General features: G+C 36.5%; 1 pseudogene; it reads left to right on the forward strand.

Annotated features, from left to right (window-relative positions):
• The window catches only part of LOC122655890, a 93,006-nt pseudogene extending 79,534 nt beyond the window's left edge, over positions 1-13,472 (forward strand).
• The last annotated feature ends 8,343 nt before the right edge of the window (positions 13,473-21,815 follow it).

Below are 21,815 nucleotides of genomic sequence, written 5' to 3' on the forward strand. Positions count from 1 at the left end.
AGCAACAGTTGTTCTTCAAATTCCTGCATTACATTCACACTAAAGGGAACCTGTTTTTCTGTGTGAGGATTATTCCCTTCCACATATCCCTCCACTGGATCAGAGTCATAAACGCAATCAACAAAAAGTGAAGCTAGAAAATCTTCTTCAGAAAAATCAATTCCTACGTTGGATGGAATGGGAATGGGGTCAAGGTCTTCCCATTCCATATCACTTGTTTCCATGAGCTATCTCCAATTTTCTTCCGAAATGAGTGGAGGAAGAAGCTGAAAATTATGTTGGAAAGCACACCTCCGACGAATCCGAGTCCATAGAAAGAGAGTTCTCCAAAATTGGTTCCAAGTTGAGAGGGAAATAACCCATAGGGGAGAAACCAGAGATGGGAATGGCAATGGCATCTTCAAAAAAACCAGGAGTTGGTAGACAAGAAGCCGCGGGGTCCTTGATGCAAGGGCAATGTTGAATATCATGAAAAATACAACCGCATCTCCAATAGATTGAGTAGAGCTCAAATTTAACTTTGATAGGGAAAGCCATACTTGAACTATTACGGATTTTTTAAGAGATGCAAACCAGATGCTTCTTCTTGAGAATAATTTTGACAAAGACTGTGTCACGGGGCAAACCCAATTCCTCTGAGAAGGGTTGTACCTCAATCAACTTCCCAGCACAAGAAATGGCTTGTTTAAGAAGATCCTCCTGCATAAGGGTGTCAATTTGGAACCGAAACCGAAACCAACCGTGTAATACCGTACCAAACCGTACTGTTGCAACTTGCAAAAACGGTATAGTATGGGACAAAAAAAGGGTATTGGCCACGGTATGGTACAATGTCGGTATTGGGTACAATACCGTCGGTATGTAACGAAACCGTACCGTTTTGGGGGGTATACTTGTTAAAAAAAAAAAAAAAACCTAAAGTGTAAATGGCTAAGACTAACTCCTAAAGCCCTAATTCCTTTCGCATCAAGCGTTTCGACTTTCAAGCTTCAGCCTTTCGGCCCTTTCCCAGATTCGCACTTCCCTATGATTTCTCTTCAATTCATCCTGTTACTAATAACTAATTACACACTTTCTACTACTAATTAACTACTTAATATTAAATAATTATTAATATTTAATTATTTAATTTTAAATAACTACTAAATAAGATAAACATGGAGTACGTAACAATGAAGGGGTGGGTAGAGGTTTTTTCCGATCATCCTCCCTCAGAGCTTCTTGTAGAGGGGGGTGCTGCAAGTTGTGGTGTTTCTCGACCCACTCGAAGATCATATGTTGCTGCAATTGGGAGATCTTCCCTCCCAAATATTGAAGCTTTGCCGGAACCGATTCATTCTGGTAATGTTACTAGAATTGTGATCCCACAAAAGGAATATGAGTCGAATCTTCTCAAGTTTCGATTTGCACTCATAGGTCGAGTTAATTTTCTCTTGTCCTCTCTTGACGTCCTTCGTAAGGCGGCCAAGGATTCTTGGAGTCTGAAGGAGAGGGTTTCCATGGTCCTCCTACGGAAAGGTTTTGTGGTATTCCAGTTCTTTTGTGAATTTGTTATGGCGTAGAAGTCCGAACAGGCTTGGGGATTAGTTAATTCGCTTTCAAAGATGGAAGCCCAATTTCGACGTCCATGAAGCGGAACTGGTTACAAAGCTCGTGTGGATTAGGACCCTGATCTGCCATTCGAGTACTGGCATGAGCGAATCCTCTTGTCAATGGCTAAGGCAGTGGGAAAACCAGTCGTGTTAGATCATAGAACTCGTCTTACTATGGTAGGGGGCTTTGTTCGTATTCTCGTTGAGTGGAGGAAGAAGTAAAAATGGAAAGACAATATAATGGATAGTTTTGAACAGCAAGTAACTAAGATCCTAGCTATTAAATAACACAGAGTATCTAATAGGGATATTACAACACTAAAGATCCTAACCAACTAGTGTCATTATAATAAAAGAAAAAACTACTTTCTAAAGCTGAAAATAGATATTAGATAATGACAGCAATAAAACCTGATCCTCCTCCAGTTCATATTTCCAATAGGGGCCCATAAGATCTTGATATTGCCCATGCAAGGCAACAACTATTTCTGAAATACCTCCCACACAACCTGTCCATATGGGCCTACACCACTGTTCACGTGATCAGCAGCTATCTTGAATTGCATCATGCTTTGAACTAAATCAGCTAAGAGTTGGCAGACTCTTCCCAATATCCTGGTTCGATTGGAGAACAAATTGAAGTGTTTTAACTTATGATGCAAAGACCCCTTTTACTGCTGTTTTCGTATATGGCTGAGAGATTATGAGGTTGAAGACTACTCCCCCTCCCTCCTTTCCCCTGCGCGATTTCTTTCTTTATTTTGTTCCTTCATTTTCCCTTAATTGCGCACACTATCTCTCTTATCCCCTTATATCACCCAATTGCCTTTCAAATTCTGGTTTATTATAGATTTGGCGCTCTTTCCTTAAAACTTTGGTATTTAGTGGGCCCATATATAGCGAAACAAACAAGGTCTTTTATTCCCTGGGATTGCATCGTGATGTACTTGGTAATTAAATACAAGTGCAAGAATCAGTTGAAAAAAAATCAGTGATGCCCCTGCAAAACATTAAAGGGCATACCCAGTGCATGGGGAGTGGCAGATGTACGCTGTTTCCTTGATCCCTGCAAAACATTACCAAGAATAAAACCGTCTGGTGCGTGGAGGCTAATGCCAGACTTGTCTCTTGGGAATTCCGTCCGGATGTTGTGGAACTTAAGGGTGCTAAATTTTAGTTTTCTTTATATTTAAACTCCTTAATTGTTCTGGTTTAGGTGTTTATATCAACAGGGTGGTTGGTTCTCTAATGTTATTACTGCCTAGTAGATGGAAGACATACATTTATAATTTTTGCACCCTTGTAGGTTGGACAGTTGAGGGAAGTTACAAATAAAGCGCATGGTGCAGAACTTAAATTATTCTTGGATGTGGAGCGTGGGCTGGTAACTATTCTTTTCTTTATTTTAATTTAATTTAATACATTGTCAAGCTTGCTTGGATCGTGTATTTTCCCATCCTCAATGCTTTTCTCTAATGCCGTACAGGATTTACTTCCTATTCCTCTTCCGGACAAGACAAAAGACGATATTCTGCTTTTCTTCAAGCTATATGACCCAGACAAAGAAGAGTTCCGGTGCTTACTGTTTCTTGCCCTCCTACTGTTTCTTCTCAAGACATTTTTTTTTTGGGTAAATCAAATAACGTGATTGATTTGAAGTTTTTATTTAATTTTGTCAGGTATGTTGGAAGGCTTTATGTTAAGGGTATTGCTAAGCCTGTGGAAATCCTAGCAAAACTAAATCAAATGGCTGGCTTTGACTCTAATGAAAAAATAAAACTTTATGAGGTTCATCTCTTGTTCTTTATATCAATTTTCTTTCTTCCCTGTCCCACCAGGAAGGAAAATAATTCTATCTAATATCTGTTGTGGAATTGTGTCTTTTTTTTGTTGTGAACTCCACTTTGGTTATACCCCATACATCAGAAATTTTTTATTTGTATAAGTTTCATGCCCATGCTTTTGTGCTGACCAGGAAAATAAGTTTATGCCTGGTAAGTGTACAAAAATTGACAAGAAACTCACTTTTCAATCTAGACAGGTATTTATCATATAGGTGTGATTCTTTTTTTTTTCTTTCTGGTTGCTTACATTTTCTGTGCTGATTGATATAATATGTTCCCTTTGTTTATAGGTTGAAGATGGGGACATTATTTGCTTTCAGAAGTGTCTCTCTTTTGATATTTCTGGACAATACCGATTTCCTAATGTTCCATCATTTTTGAAACATGTATATAATCGCCAGGTATGCCTTTTCTGAAATTGAATAAGAGTGTGTTTATATTGGCTACTTACAAGCACGTACTCATCATATTTGTTAAAAGACAACATTTGGCAGCAAATTATGTACTAGTGGTAATATTAGTTGTGTTAATAGTAGCATTGGCAGTTATTGTTGTAAGAGGAAGAAGGCATTGATGGACTCTGATTGTAAATTATATCATAAATGGCATTTTGCAGTGAGGTTAGGTTAAACAGTAATATAGCTAATTCAGTGGTATATTATATCATAAATCAGCATTCTATAGTTCATGAGATTAAACGGTAAAAGTTGTTCAGTATGATGGGCAAACATGTTTTATATGATTATGACTTCCTGTACTATGTTCTGTAGTTTCCAAATTTGAACTACTGGGTGGTTCTTCAAAAGCATTGTAATTTGAGTTTCTGATATGTCTACAGCACCTCTTATGCTTTTGTGTCATGTTTGTATGAGTATGGGATCAACAGAAGAATCTCGGGTAAGACAGTATTCTTTGCGGTAAAATGTGGGATTCTGGCTATTGGTTCCTTCTAGGATGAGAGAAAAGCTGCCGTGGCGCTTTGTCTATAGTTGGCATTTGGATTATTTAGAAAGGAAGGAACAAAAGGATGTTTTTAGGATGGAACAGATCCTGTTGGGATATAACTTATTGCTGTCATGAGAACAGCCAGATTTTCTCTCTCTTGGAGGATTTTCATGGGATTCCCATCAATTACTTCTTGTGCTATTAAGTTATCTGTTGCAATCTCTATGGATGCTCTTGCTCTGATCCAGATGTTGGGTTTCTCCCCCTTGCAATGCTTTCAACCTAAACTTTGATGGTGGGTCTTTGGCAACACTGGGCCTGAATGGATTGGTCTTTAGGAACCAAGATGAGAATATTTTACTATCACTGCAGAGCTGGAGGTGGCAATAATGGTTCAGAGACTTCTATGTGGATGCTCTTCTTGATGCTTGGTGGCGGTTTGCCCTACTCATTAATGGCTGAACTCCATATGAGGTGGTCCTTGGAGATGCATGCATCTCTCATTTGAAGGTTAGGTCTCTCTAATATGGGTGGGTGGGAAGGTTCTGTCTTTTGGAGGATGTGTTAGCCGACACAAAATCTGTATGGTGTTCTGGAGAGTTCCCATTCCTTTAATCTCTTCTTAAGGATGGGTGGCCGTTGTTCTTTTTCTTGTTGTACTTTATGGTTGCGCAGCTTTCCTCTTTCACTTCTGCAAAATCTGTTATAGATTGGAGAGGGCGAAAATGGTGGTCTGAAAGTACGCTGGTCTGTAGAGAATATCATGATTATTAATTTTTTATTGGAGTGTAGAGGACTTTGAAATCCCCAGGAATATTATAGGTGGCAATCATGGCCTACTCCAAACTGTTTTTTCAGTTCTGCTTGATACATTATTCTGGTCTGGGATTTCTTGTTAGCTTGTTGTCAGGAACAATTTATGGCATTGATGTCATGAAGCTTGTTGGTTCCAAGTGGTATAATAGTCAAAAGTTCGCTTTGTAATGACTTTGTTTTTTTTTTTCTATCTAATTACGTATTACCTGTTATCTTTTATTACTTCATTCTGAATATCTAGAGTCTTGACTTTACATAATTTGATGATTTAAAGGTTCTTCATTTCCGATCTCTAAAGAAACCAGAGGAGGATGATTTTTCTCTGGTGCTGTAAGTATCAGTGAATATTTCTTTTGCTTCTACTGTTATTTACTGTTAGTGAACTTGTTTCAGTTTAAAATTCTTTCTATTTTATTCCGTTTTCTCCTTGTGAAATTGCTAGGTCAAAGCTTTCTACATACGATGATCTTGTCAAAGCAGTTGCTTGCCAACGTTGTTTGGATCCATCCAAAATTCGGCTCATACCCCATGATAGTTTCTCTCAACAGCCAGATTTCGATGAACCAATTAAGTACCAAGAGGAGATGGAGTTACCATGCATGCTGAAACTCGATGATCCAGTAGGTCATCAACCTGGAACCTGATTCTTTTTTAGTGTTTTCATGTCCTTTCATTTTTGGTAACCTTTGAATGGCTCAAATCTCAATTGGAGTTATTTTTTGACAGTCTTCAGGTATCTTGTATTATGAAGAATTGGATATCCCTCTGCCAGAATTGGAAGGTTTGCAAACTCTGAAAGTTGCTTTTCATTCGGCAGTAAAGGAAGAAGAGGTTAGTGTACCATTCTCAATGATCATCTGCATGGTCATTTCAAGATTTTTTTTGTCACATTGCATTTCTTTCATTTTGTTTTCAGGTGATTCATAGTATATGTCTTCCACAACAGAACACAGTAGCAAATGTATTTGATGACCTCAGACCTAACGTGAGTGCTTGTTTTGTATCTGACATTTTATCTGTTTCCTTATTCTCTTTAGAGAGGTGTACATGCTATCCTTTCTCTGTAGTAATGCTAGGTCTATTCTTAGTGTGGGATAAATGGTGCTTTTTATTTTTTGGTTTAGAGAATTCCTCAGTCAGCATATTTCCTGTTCATATTATGAAAGTTGAAAGTAAACCTACGTTTGTGAAACATCATGGAGCAGGTTGTGCTGTCTCATCCAAATGCAGAATTCAGATTGCTTAAGATTTTCAATCACAGGATCTTAATGGTATGTGTTTCATTATTCATCTTTTATTGCTTCTTGTGGATTAAAAATGACCTATTTGGGCAGACCTGCTACGACCAAAAACTAAAATTTGTTTAACTAAGACTTAGTGGAAGACATGTTTTACTTCACAGTATTGGTGGATTCCTGCCCTGTTCTACCAATGCTTCTATTATCTATTCAATCTACCTTCATATGCTGTTCTGTTAGTCATGCAGTTAAACGTCACAGGAGTAGGGATGCGATTGAGAAGATATGCAGCAGCTGCGATTGCAGCTTCTGTCCAGTACGAATTCTGCACCTTCATTGCAAGCAAGCAGAGGAGCAAGTGAAGGCGCCCGATAGGGCCACAACGCGTCAGGATGCTTTGCCCCTACTCTAAACCTTTTAAGGGTTAACGCACGCCCCAGCAAGAAAACCAAAACTCAACAGTGATGCTAGCGGTAAATCTTCTCGACCACCGGGAGAGAGTGGTCTACGATCAGCAGCAAGAAAAGGTTGGTCGTAGATCACTAATGCGCAAGATCCAAGTACTAACCAATTAATTAGAAATAACAAAAGATAGTCAAGGACTCCCATATCTTGCATCTATAGTCTTTTTACCCTGGTGGATCTCTCTTTCATTAATAAAAGTCTGGAATCTTGGATTACTAATTGGTGGAATACTAGGCAATCCGAAACTTCTTTGAATGATCATCAAGAAAAGAACATTCTAGAAAAATTTATAGAATTAGAAGAACTATTCCTCTTGGATGAAATGATAAAAGGATTACCCAGAGACCCATATACAAAAGCTTTGTATAGGAATTCACAAAAAATGATACAATTGGTCAAGATGCACAATGAGGGTCATGTCCATACTATTGTGCACTTCTCGACAAATATAATCTCTTTCACTATTCTGAGTGGTTATTCTATTCTGGGTAATGAAGAACTTGTAATGCAAGAGTCGACCTCGAACTAGTGAGAAACCAGTGAGAGATCGATTGCAGCCAGGATCAACACGAACAAGGTAGCTTTCAGGAGCAACAGGAGTCTTCAATCGATTGGCTTGCAGCAGTAATAGTCTTGGAATTAATTGGAAGTGAGTTCTGATCTTCAGGTTGAGTTCTTAATAAATGGTTGCAGAATGCAGACACACACAGAAGCAGCAATGGAGATCGGGTAGGGTAGGGGAAGAAGCGAAGATAGAAGAAGGGGATAGGGGAATGGGCTTCTCACCCTGGGTCTCTCACCCACAGCTATCTGAGCTGTTGCACATAGGAGGAAAATCTCATGACCGATGGCTAATATGGCCTGAAATTCTTTTTTCCAAAATCTGACTTTCATTAAAATGTGATGCCTTTTAATAGGTAGGCTTACAATAGAACTTCCAAAATAAAAACTAAACTAAAATAGAAACTACTAAATCCTAACTAAAATAGAAGGTAACTAAACTTAGAAACTACTAGGCTTTATAGTTCAGCCTTCTAAACAAGCAAGGAAACAAAAATAGGAACAAACCGAAATTAGAAACTACCTAATATACTTTCTAAAACTGAATATAGAACCTAAACTACGGCATCAATAATATAGAATCTTTCTCCACTTGATGGGCCCACAAGATCTTCTAAAAAGCATCTCCACACAAGGAAAATATGGGCTGTGACATTGTTAACGTGAACAGTGCGTGAATAGTGTTTTGGTCTTTTAACTTCTTCATGCATCACTTTGGGCTTGGTCTGAGGCTGCTTTAGGTGATGCTCCATCGAACCAGCAAAAACATGCCACATCATCAGACCAGGCTGCTTCTCACAGTAGTCGAATCCACAACCTTGCTAGGCGGGTTTTGGGGCTTGTTCCTGCAGGTACATATGGACTTGTGATCTACATCAACTTGTCATTGAATTCTTGGCGGCCAGTTGTTCCAGTTGTCATCTTTATCTGAGGTGCAGGAATAAAAACCTTCAGCCTATTCGTATGGTTAAGAAAAGTCATCGTTTTCTTGAAGTATTTGTTGAAAATTTTGAGAATTGAGAAAACTTCCCAGATGAGGGAGGTTGAATTCCAAACCTTTTCTCTCGAGTATATCCTATTTTAGAGTTGTTAGTAGCAAATAGAGTTTTGAGTCCCACGTTTTGTTTCAGTTTTGAGTCCAAGGTAGAGTCCAACTCTGATAGAGTGCAATGCTATTTCAGTTTCGTGGTGGGATTAAGATTGTTTTTTTCAGTTTCAGGGTAGGATTAGGATTGCTTGAGCCTTTAAATACTTTTGTTACAATCATATTTTCAGATTTGAGATTTAGAATAAAAAAAAAGTTAGGGTTCTAACCGTAGTGCTGCCATGAGCTGTGCGTGTCTCTTATTATTATACTATTATCCTTTTCTATTTCAGACCGTAGACATTACATCACCATTCTCTGTTCCTGAACCATATCCAACCTTAAGTGTTCGGCATCGGACTCTCACATTCCCTTCCTTCTTCCGCTGTCGTTTGGGAATAACTATCCTTCCCTCTGGGCGACTCCACTTGCATATCCCTAGATCAAAACAGTGCTGGAGCTGTGAGTTCCAAGTTTCAGAAACTTGTATTTCAAGCATCATCTGATTTCAATAACAGCAGTGGTTTGGATCGATTCAGCAGGCCCAGGCGACAATAAATCTGGAGTTTTAAGGCTGTTTGAGACTGATTCCAAGGCTGCAGTTGGAGTTCTTGTCTTGTTCGCTGCCGTGACTCTTTGGTTCCAAAGGTTGAAGAAAATCCCAATCGTGAGTTGTGTTCCTAATTCCATTTTTTTACTTTCCATTTGTGTCCCCCTCTACTTCTTTTATTTCCACGTCATTATTTTGTTTTACTTCCCATTCTGTCCCCATTCAAAAACTATAAAGACCTTTGTGTCCTAACCCATGTCCACCTTCCTAAGTAACCCTTAAAATTTCTGGTTATTTACAATTGTACCACTATCTTAGACTTGAGCTATCTATTCTTCGGGTGGGCCCATCGGATTCAGGTTTTGGAACCCCGGATCCACATCCTATGTTCTCTGTTCTGCAATTTTGTTTGTACTAGTCTCTACCTGGATTTTTTCTGGTTTGGGATTTTGTCTTGCAGTAGCAGCTGAGGTGACTAAACTCTGTTGTGTTGAGTATTTGAATTTGAATGTCCCTGCTCAACATTAATAAATTTGGTAAATATGAAAGAAAGGAATTGCTGCAGATCTGTTTCATTCAGCTGCCGGTATCTATAAATTCCGCAGAGAACTTTTGAGAGCAGATCATATTTTGTCTATTGATGTTCCAATGTAGTTCTAGATTGGTTGAGAACCAACTAGAAGCCAAACAACCAGGACCTGCTATGAACACTAAATCGGGTAGGCTAAATATATGTTTTTGGTGAATTAGGGTTAGGGTTTGATGGGACCTAAGGGGGGTGGGGGGTTAGGGTCGGGGCTGTAGATGATTTGAGAAGAATGGTGGGGATTGAGAATGCATTAAACTCACTGTTGCAGATTTATCGTGGCAGCAACTTGTTTGACTGAAGAACTTGAATAAAAATCGAATATTGATCTAGAACTTGAAGGAGAGATTCAAAAGAGCCACCCGGGCTTCACACCGCAAGGTGTCGATTGGATCAAACACCAATCCCACCAGCCTTGATCAAACACAAGACAATCTCCAATGGAGGGAACAAAGTTGCAGAGCAGCTTGAACAGAGTTTTCAAAATTCAGAGGTCAGAAGAACTTCTTCACCTCTGTCCGAATTTTATTAAGCCTAAAATAAAAGTCATGTGACTTTTTAAGTGGTCACGTGACTACTTAAAACAAATTAAATAAAAACAACTTAATTTGAACCACTTGTTCAAATAGCTTTGGACCGGTTCAATTTATTACATAAAAGTTGAAGTTTGGGAATAAAACTAAGTACTGGAATGCCTACTAAACTACGTAGACACTTGGACTACTACTTCTACTTCTTCTTGCAGATTTAGGACTTAAGTTCTGCATCTTGTTCATTATTGTCCAGTGAATAATTTTTGAATAACATCCTTGCAGAACTTCCCCCCAAGTGAAGAGATAGAGAAAATATATGTTTGCTCGCCGATGCAGTTGCGGGTCGAGGAGGTAGCTATGTTTCTTTTTGTATGTTCTGTTTTTTTTTTTAATATTGTAATGCATAGCTTTTACTCTGCTCTGTTGTATTTTTGCATGTTTGTGGTAGGTGCATGTCTATATGCCTGTTTATTTGTATTATATGTTTCAAATCGAGTTAAAACATGCTGAATTTTATGTCTTGTGAGTTCTGGACTTGGACTAGAACCCTTATTCCGCAGGACCTGTTACAAGAACCTTCTTAAATTGAGATTTTTTCAAGAAATGAATTCTGAAACTTTACTTTGTTGATTTTATCATTGAACCACTGGGAAAGGATAAATGAGTGAGCGCTAAAGTTTGGCTTTGGAAACTTCTAAGGTGGAAAACGATAGTTCTGCTTGAAGAAATTTTCTAATTTAGTTATTTGAAGTCCCAAACCCCCCCCCCCCCCCCCCCCCCCTCAAAGAAAAAAAAATAAAAAAAAAGCATGGGGGATGTTCCTCTACTTCCTTTTCCATTTTCAACTTGATTTGCTCACATGCTTTTGAAACAAAGTTGAAGCATAGCCTTTAAAACATTAAGTGCCCGCTTGATAACCTTACGAGAAACAGTTTCTGATGTTTTTCTGTTCTCAGAAACGGAAAAACACCTAAAAATCGCTTGATAACGAAGTGTTTTTTGTGACTATTTTTGGAAACATAAATCGAAATTTATGCTCCGTAGAAGACTTTTGACAGAACATGTTGGACATATTCTGTCGTTTCTTGGCTGAAAATTGAAAAAGTGTGCTCGATGAAAACTCCTATATTCGTTCACTATGCGATTTGGGGAAGAAGCTCTCCGATTCCTTTAGTTAATTTTAAAAAAAAAAAAAAAAAAAAAGGGTTTTGCTTGTTTCCAAAAACAGGTTTACCAAGCGGGTCAAAAATGGTTTCTTAGCACAGAAAATGAAAAAACTGTTTTGCTGTTTCTCAGCACATAACCAGAACAAAAACACCCGTAAGGTTATCAAGCGGGCACTAAATTGATTTGTAGTGCAAATTAAAGGTACTAAGCGTTGATTGTTATTGTAGATTCCTGAAGAAGAGAGAAACCTTGGTCCTCAGGATTGCTTGATTCCTGTTTTCCACTTCACAAAAGATACCTCCCAAGAGCCTATGGTAAAAAAATACTAGATTCTATCTTCATACCATCACTCTTATTTAAAGTATAGAATGTCTTTGCTGAGTGATGAAGCACATTTATGGATGTTCTTATATTTAACCTTTTGGTTTCTACAGTTCTTCAAGTACTTTGGAGAGCCGTTTTTCTTGATCATTCATGAAGGCGAGACTTTAGCCGAAATTAAAGTACGTATACAGAATAAATTGCAGATTCAAGATGAGAAGTTTGTTAAGGTATATTGTTGTTCTTTAATTTACTTGTTTTTTATTTTTTGGAGAGATGTCTAGTGGATGCCGATCCAGATCTTTGGCTGTATCGGCTTAGTGTTATCTGTCAACATGTCCTGTACCCCATTAGTGGACTAACAGGGGACATGAAAGAGTGAAATCTTTATGAAAATCTTCCTCACTTGACACGTACAAGAAACTAAAGTTGCTTTTGGTGTGCGTTCTTGGAATTAATTCTACGACGATAATGCATTCTAAGAAATCATGTCGAACACAGCCTTAGTCGTTTTAACATATATTTGTCATCTCATCTTCTCAACCTCAACATTTTGTGGGTCCCAAGCACTCCACCTCCGAAGGTTTCAACTCTAAATCATGGTTAAAGAGAATTTACTATACAACTATACTTTGAAAAGCGAATCATTTAGGGGGATGAAATCGTAGTTTATCATAATTGGTTGCCCAATAAGTTATCAAATGGGTCCATAATATTAGAAAATTTATTTTCTTCTGAGTACATCTAATAAGTATTTTATTTTGCCCCTCTCTTGGTTCAGTGGAAGTTTTCATTTATTTCGTCGAAAGGTCTAATGTCTCGTCAAGATCTTCATGATTCTGACATCCTATCCAGTCTTGTTCAGGTACATTTTAAATTGTTATTTCTAATATACTTTGTTTCCGTCTTTTGTTCTATTCCTTGTGAATGAAACGACTAGGTTGCTTCATTGCGACCTAGTAATTGTGGGCTCAAGTAAGGAAACAACCTCTGTGAAGCAGGGGTAAGGTTGCATACCCTCCCCAAGCTGTGCAATGGTGGGACCCTTGTGCGATGGTATGCCCTAATTCTATTCCTTTTACCTAATATGTTTTTGATCCCGTCTTCAGATGACATATACCTATGGAGAATGCAAGCAACAACTTGGATTGGAGCACTCTGACAATGCTAAAAGGGCTTGTGGCTTCAAACTGGTAAATTGCAAGATCTTAAATGGATTATTATTTTTGTTGAGGGCAAAAGAATGTTGTCTTCTTGTTTGGTTGTGTAGATCCTTGTGTCTAGACACAAGTGTGAAATTACCATAGCATCCCTAGTGAAATCTACTATTCCATACATATTGATGCTCCTGCGTGCGTTCTCATTGGCCCTCGTGCTAGTGCAAGAGCCACGAGACCAATCAGTGATCCCTTGCCCATTTGTTGATTAGTGATGACCTGGAACTATGGCATGGAATATTTTTTCTTGTTCTCTTACTAGGTGATTGCTAAAAGAGTGCAAGAGTTAGGAGATACCCTAGATGTTTCATTACCATTGTAGTTACCTTGTCTTCAAATTTTGTAGACTCGATGTACATTTGGGAAGCGGGCAAAAATCTGCAAGGTAAAAGCTGACAAACGGCCAAAGCATCGGTTGAAGCCTGTAGTTGCAAAAGCAAAAATTTACATGCCTCCAAATCGTATTCCTTGGGGTGTCCGTTCGCCTTTAAATACCTGGCAATCCTTTCTTGGACGGTGGTTTCCCTCTCGTGCAACGCTTGCAGATCGTTAAATATAGCTCTTTGTATGGTTTTTAGCAAAGGCCATCGTTGCGTCTTTTGGGTCATCATATATATCCAAACAATTCTTCGTCTCTTTTAATTGCTTTACGGCTTGCTCTGTTGTAACACCCCGAGTGCATATCATGTTTATTTTATTATTATATTAAATGTTTTGAGTATTTTAATGTTTTTATGAATATTTTGTTAATATTTGCATTTGAATACGAGTGTTCTACTCATTTAATATTAATTGTGTTTTTGAATTCTTTTATTATTATTAATGAGCAGTGGCAAAATTGTAATTTTTCTACGGATGATAGCATGGAGTATATGAATTATTTTAATGTCTAATATTCTATTTTAATTATTTTATATCATTCTAAGAGTGTAATATTTTATTATTACTATAATATGAGGGATGTATGAGTCATAGGGGAAGGGTAATAGCATCTGGTCAATACTTGTACATCCTAGCAGATTATTCAACAAGACCTACTAAAACGTATATTGAAAAAAAAATGGGCCAGATGTATTAATACAAGCACATTTTTGTGCATATTTCTTTTTAAGTTTCAATTAAAATAAATTTATCATTACCATGTGCTGATAAAAAAAAATAGTGAGAGGCTATTTATCTTGTTCAAGATCTACTAATCAGATCATTCTTTAAATACATCAATGTAACTTTTGGAATACGAATTTTATGATTATTTTATATATTTAAATAAATGTTCTCTGCAATTTAATACAAAAAGTCGAAAGCTAGTACAAGTATAACTCAATCTGATTAAGAGAGGAAGAAGTGTTTGTACATATTCAATAGATGTGATTAACAGGGCAATAAAAAAAAAAAATTTGGTAGACTTGTTATTTTGAAATAGCAAAAGTTGAACCTCAAGTCCCCTACATATAAACATTGTATATTCATCAATGTTGTAGAATGATCAGAATCTAAAAGATTAGTGTCGTAAAGATAATCAAAAGAAAATTGGGCATATTATGTTTTAAAGCATTTCTTTCAAGTTCATTTCCAAGTGTTAATGCATCTTTCAATGCACATAGTTGTTCCTCAAGATCCTTATGAGATCTTGGAAAATAATAAACTAGTAGAATACTCATGAAAACTACTATGTCAATGAAAATCATGATTCATGACTCATAAAAGAATGAAATAAACATGCTAGTGAATTATTTTGATTTTCCAAATGAAATTAAGAGAATCTTATTGCACATAATTTTTGTATTATCTATGTTAAGAACTTGAGATAGATAAAGCTAAAAAAGACAAGAGTATAGGAATGGTTCATTGTACTCTGAAAACATTGATAGAACCTTTATCATTTCTTTTTTGAACTGTTTTTAAATTGAGAGATTTATTGTTCTAATACAACAATATAATTCTCTAATTCTTTCTGGATATTTTAACAATGCACAATTTCACAATATTTGAATCAAATAAGTTCCAATAATGTGAACCACCTAGGAACTGAATCTTTTATACTTCTAAATGGCATGAATGATGAGAGAGAGAGAGAAAAAGAGAGAGAGAGTCAAATTCAATGAGTACAATATGGATTTAGATATTAAAATGTCAAATCATTGACAATAATTGATAAAGATCAATAAAAAAAAAAAGAGTTTATGGGGATAGCACAACCAATATAAAATAAAGGATCATAAAAAAAAACATATAGTAAAAAATTAAAAAAGGGAGAAAGAATGCTAACCGGTGTTGTGCCTCGGTGTGTGCTTGTGCCCAGATACAGTCGCGTGCGAAATGATTGATGCACGTGCAAATGCTATAAGAACATTTATAAGTTATATTGGGTTCTTTGTATCATGAAATATCAATTATCATTACATTACCATTGAGGTAAAAAAGAAAGTAAAAATAAGGTACTTGGTGGATTCGAACCACCATCCTCTTTAGGTAGAGTCATTTCCCACACCCCAAGTACTCTACCAATTGAACTAAAGACCCATATTTAAATTGTAAAAGTTGTGACCAAAGAAAGAAGAAGAAAACCAAACAGAAACATAATATTTCATAGTTAATAAAACCCATGCTCTTTTGCCAGTACAATGCTTCTATTAGGGGAGAAATGAAGATACAGTTAAGAGTAGTGAATTTATTACCCTAATCCTATCGAAAGATACAATAAGCATCCACAACGATCATTAAGTGCTTCCAAAATTTGACTTATTGCAAATTTATGATTGAAATTAAATTGGGACCAAATTAAAACCTGAGTTACCATATCATCCCCTTTGATTGTGTTGGTCAATCCAAGTAGAGGTTTTTGAGATGAAGAATGAAGGAGAAGGAAGATAATTACATAACTAATACCTGTCATTTAATTTAAATATACACTCCAAAAAAAACTCTTCTAATCGCAATGGAAAAGTGGGAATGGAGAGATATCCTACTATGGAGACACAAATCCTCCAATTATTTAGTAAGATAAAATTTGGTATATTATGTTTAGCTTTTTATAATGTAGTTCGTAATGTTTGTATTTCATATAAGTTAGGAATTTCAACCCCCCCCCCCCCTCCCTTCTTTTTAATTGATCCCATCCTAAGAACAATGTTATGATGTATAAGCATAACAATTACATAGATATTGGATTGCTCACATAATCATTGTGAAACCCGCCTCTAATGCAGGTCTAATTCGATCTGGTGTAATACCTGGTTCAAGATCAACTACTATATGCCTCCGCAATGTGGGCATTGCCTGTCAAAAAAAAAAGAAAAGGATTTGTCTATTTCAGTTGCTGATCAAATATGTATAAATCTACTCCAGTTATCAAAGCCAAATTTCTATTTCTTTTCAAAATCCGAACCGACCGGCCATGATTATCAGACTACTATTATAGACTGGTCGTATCGGCTCATTATCCAGTTTTACTTCGCGGTCCCCACATGTTCTAATTTTATTAAAGAACCCCGTATCGCATATCGGTACAAACCACAGTAAGTAATTTTTTTCCAATCTAACCTTTGCAATCCAAAGTAAGGTTGTGGGACCGTCGCCTTATTTAATAATATTTTATTTCTCAGGACCCACACACCCCGCTATTTTTCACTTACCATTATATCATTTTGATCAGAATGCCGTCTACATTTTGTATTATTTAATCGAGTCGTGTCTGTGGGCCCCACATAAGCCTATCGGCCATTTAATTCATTTTAACCTCTTAGGGCCAACCAAACATAACCCAATATGCTATAGAGCCTAATTCTGTTTGGGCCAGCCAAACAGGCCCTAATGGGTTAAGCTTATAAATAGAAATTAAACTCATTTTCTTTTTGCTCTTAACCAAACATGCCCTAAGGGCTTGGGTAAATAAACAATCCTTAGCCTTGAGGATTCATTTCTCAATGGCTAAGAATTAGAATCGGTTTTGGCAGAGGAAGAAAAAGAAGAATAAGAAGCTAGGAGAGACATGGCTTAGGGACCCTTGATTCAGTTGCATGCTACCATTTCTCTTCAAAGTTGTGTTGGTTCAACAATAGGTAAACCCTAGCCCCTGCTTATAATTTCTATACTGTTTTAAAACATCAATCAAGCTCTACTTATGCTGTTCTTGAGTTCCTACAACTCAAGCTCTCATTTCCCCTTCTATTCTTACCCATTCTTGTTTTGATTTGCATTGCATGTGTAATCCCTTGATTATACATACAAATGGTTCTAATTAACCCAAATGATGAACTTATCATCTTCTAGGTTCTATTTTTACTATTCTTGAGTTGCTGCAACTCAATCTCTTAAAGCCCTCTTTAATTCTTTCAAATTCCTTCTTGGATTTGTAGATTCATGTATGATCCATTGATCATATATACAATCCAAGCAAAATGACCCTTAGTGGGTGTTCTTTCATGTCCATAAGCCCTTTGGCCAGCTGAACCAATCTTGGTGGACAAAACCCAGTTGAATAAATTGCTGTTTTTGGCTCTGTTTTCTGGTCGGCTCTCCAGAACAGGCTGATCGGCCCTTCTGGAGCTAGAAGCTCCGGCCATCTCTGAATGACTTTTTGGGATCTTTAATGGCTTGGGATGATGCTCCCGCCTCTTAGGAAGAGTCTTAACAATTTTATAACTCTGTATTTAGGGGATTGAACCTGTATTGAACTCTTTCTCTTTAATTTTGGACACTTGGTTGGATAGCTTGATCAAGACAACCAAGGTGAGTAGGGTGTTTGCTTAATTGGATGATTAATATCTGATTTCCTATATGCTGGTGTTTGGATTTCAAATCTGGTCTCTCTTATATGTATGAACCTTCCATTTTTAATGCTTATGTCTTATGCCTAGATGTAAATTCAGCTATTGTAATGTATGGGTATTTATTGTTCCATTTACTGTAATGAAACTGCTGTATTTCTTATGATGTGATTCTCTTAGTGATGGCTGGTCGTGAATCATTGTGGTGTGTTTGACAAATTGTATTGGAAATGCATAACATGATTTGTGTGACCTTATGTTCTTGAGTGGACGTGTATATGGAACACGGTGCACTCTTGAACACAGCATGTCATCATCTAGAAAACATGGGTAGGATGGAAACCCCGAACTTTACCAGCAGGGCTTCAGGTGCTGGGTAGTCGGGTTACTGACGCCTAGAGCAAAGGGATTTAACCCAGGGTCAGGGGTACTTGCCTACCGGGGTCTGCCGAAGGCTTGAGGCCAACGTACCAAGCTTGGAGGCGAGCTCCCTGTTTGTATTGGTTGAGGGAGTGCGGCGGCGATAACGTGAAGTGACCCAAAGAACTCCTCGAGTCGATACCGTTGTTCATACCAATGACTTAGTCTGGTTGTTATGGGGATTAATAAAAATGAAATTGAACATGCATCATATAGTGTGATTGATATTTACATTAATAATATATGCTTCATGCATCATTTGTATGCTGTGTGTTTTCCCCCTCATTGGGCTCAGTGTGAGCTCACACTTGTGGAAAACCTCTTTTTAGATGACTATGCAAGTGACAGACTGTTTCGTAGCGAGTTCGAGGAAGATGATTTTGAGGACTTCGCAGACCAAGAGCCCAAGGAACACGATGGGTCTTGCATCTGGGACATGTGTGCCTTCTCTTAGGCGGGCCTGATGGATTAGGCCGTTCATTTGATAGTTTTCTTTTATATTTACATTGAACTTGGTATATGTATAAATACTCTATTTGGATAACTGTAAATATGGGGTTTTGGGTTACTTAACCGAACATATGTATATAAGTTTATCACTCGATCCTTAATGGACTTTTATTTAAATATTTAAGTTCATAGTATTTTTTCGCTGTTAGTTTCTCTATAGTGTGTGTCTGGTAATTGTGCTGCTCAGAGCTTCCTGACTAAGTTGGGTGCGAGATCGCATCGATTCATGCTACGCCTAAGCTGTCCAAGGAAGGGCGTGACAATTTGCTATCAGAGCATTCGTGCTCCACTCTTACTGGCACTTGATTATACCAATGTAATGGTATTTTTGGTTCACAAACCCAAATGTGAACATGTATCTAAGTTAAGATAAAAATCTAAACTAAAAGCCATCATAGGTAATAGAAACTGGGTAGTAAGCTGCCTAGTGGCAGTGAGAACTGCAGCGATTAGAATAAAATTTAGACTGGAATAGGATTTCATAAATGAAAATTATATTAATATATAACTGATGAGTTGTAAAGCAAAATTCAGTAGTGAGCATGCTGGATACATTAAGTAGAAACCTAAGACAAAGGGAAGAAAAAAAATTTTCAGTGTTGATTACTAAATTCTTTAAAAGAAAAAGAAAAAGAAAATGTGGCTGACACGTCGGGCTGCCTCTACTATGGTGGTGGTGTGGTGAATACTGTAAGAAGTAAGGACTCCATTCTTCCATTCGCTTCTCCGTGGTGCCAAGACGGTCCATAAGTAAACCTCACCCTAGATTCTCAAATCTCTCCTGAATCCTAAACTATTCAAAGTCTTGTGTTGCCACTTTACGCTCTAGCTCGATTGATTTACTCCAAAGAAAATTTTGAATCGTTCTTATTCCTCCATACTTGTAAACCAATAGTTGTCATATGGAAGTAAGAGACCCTCAATCTCTTCAGTCATTTCTTTCAACCTACAAGTAAGAAGAATAAAAAAAATTAATTAATCAAAAAAAAAAAAAAATTCCAGCAAGAGTTACAAGTATAAGAAGTAATGAGTTAGTAGTAGAAGAGTAAGAAATTTGGGTTATGCAAGCCAAGTTCAGCAAAATACAATAATAGGACACAAATTAAGAAGAAGAAATAGTGGGAAAAACAATATATATATATGAAAATTTTCAACAAGAATGGGTATAGGATATTAAATAAAAATCAGTAACAATTGGGTAGTTATCCAAGAGTTGATATCTTAAGTTTATATATTAGTTCGCAAATGTATGAAGAAAGTTTCATATAAATCTATGTTGTGTCTAAGGAGCTAAAAACCCAACAACTTTAAGGACCTATGTAACCAACCCAAAGAGGCAAGTAGATAAACAATTATATAAAAGAACGATCGAGATGCTAGAGTATTTAAAAAAAAAAGATAAGATTATGGAAGTAAAGTTGGCAAATATAGTTACAAGACACAAGCAAGAAAAGAAAATAAAGGAAAAAAAAATTCAGCAAGAAAAAGTTGAACAAGAATCATCTAACAAAACAAATAATGCAATGTTTGATTGTATAAGAGTTGAGATACCTTACTTGTATAACCTAAGCTACAAGAAGATTTATAAAAGAAAAGAAATGTGAAAATTTTCAGCAAAACAGAATTTTCAGCTCTAACCTCTAGTATTTGTACAAATGTATAGGCTATTAGTATAAACTAAAGTACTTAAAGGCTCAAAGGAGAAGGAATTTCAGCAATTAACCCAAATAAAAACCTCAACAATTTCAGTAACCTTGAGTGAATTACCTAAAAGTTTAGTCCATAAAGAAATCAACCTTGGAATGTGAAGTTGAAAACCTAACAACCTATGGAATTCAATAAACCAATCCAAACGGATATATATATTTAACAACCATGAGATAAAATGATTATCAGTGTGGAAACTTGCATTGAAAAAAAAAATATTATAACAATCCATTGTGATAAAATGGGGACTCATCCCACAACTAATATGAGGAGGTTAGTAGAGAAAGGGACATATAAGCTCAAATGAGGTTATCAAGCAAAATACAACAAGTGTTAAACAAAATATTTTAAGGAACTAGTCTGTTTCCATGGAAAAATCCATTAGAATTAAACCGAAGAAAGTACAACACCATAGGTGACTAAATCCGCATAAAAATAACCCAAGAGATCATAGGAGATGTGTAGAAATGAAAAAACAGCAATTGGAAGCATTAGGCTAGATTTGTCTTAAGACCTAGGATCCATTAAAACCTCAAAAAAGTTCAATAATCTTTATGTAGTTTACCCAAGAATCCAATACTTCATCCATATGAAACCATGATGGGTATAATGAGTTGAGAACCTAAAAATCTTAAGGACTCTACACAAACAATCCAAAGACATAGGTTGAACAATAATATGATGAAATGATCAAAAATTGCAAGAGCTTGCTTTGATAAAAAAAAAAAAATTCTGAAATTTACATGAACCAAAGTGAATGTAACACAAACTAAAAATATAGAGAAAGCCAGTTAATAGCCATAAATACTTGCATGAGAATACTTTGGGATTAAGATTACACTTGGTTGATCCTATTCTTGAAATTGTATAAAAAAAAAAAAGTTCTTAAAGTTGGGTCATGCATTCTTTAAAAAAAAATAATAATAAATTTGTAGGCATGGGAATATATGAGATTTTCTCAAGATGCTAAAAATCTTTCATTAGATAATGTATGAATTTGGAACAAACAGTTAAGAGCATAAGACACATAAGAAAGCTTATGAATAACCCAAATGTAAAAAAAAAAAGTATGAAAAATTTATGAATTTCCATAATGAAAGACCTAGGGGGTGCTAGTTCAAGCATTTTATGAAACATCTTATGTGCACTAGAACAATAATGGACCTTCCAAAAGTTGAATTTTTTTTATCATTTCTTGCTTTAATTGATGTAGGTGACTACAAGAGAGTAGTAAATCAAACAATGCATAGAACATTACCCTAAGTTAGTAATTAAACCAAGAAACAAGTAAGATTGAAACATAATAGCAAGTAGATGAAAAGTGCAAGGAAAATATAGAAATAAAGTTAAAAAAACTTGAATCTATGATTTAGAATGAGAGTGAGTGAGGGAAGCTTACCAAGAGATGATTGATCTTAAAAAAAAAAAAAGAAATTTGGGTCATAAGGCCTTGGTGGTGTTTAAAGTGCTTTGGATTTGATTTCCCGAGC

Source organism: Telopea speciosissima, chromosome 1, assembly GCF_018873765.1.
Source record: "Telopea speciosissima isolate NSW1024214 ecotype Mountain lineage chromosome 1, Tspe_v1, whole genome shotgun sequence".
NCBI lineage: Eukaryota > Viridiplantae > Streptophyta > Magnoliopsida > Proteales > Proteaceae > Telopea > Telopea speciosissima.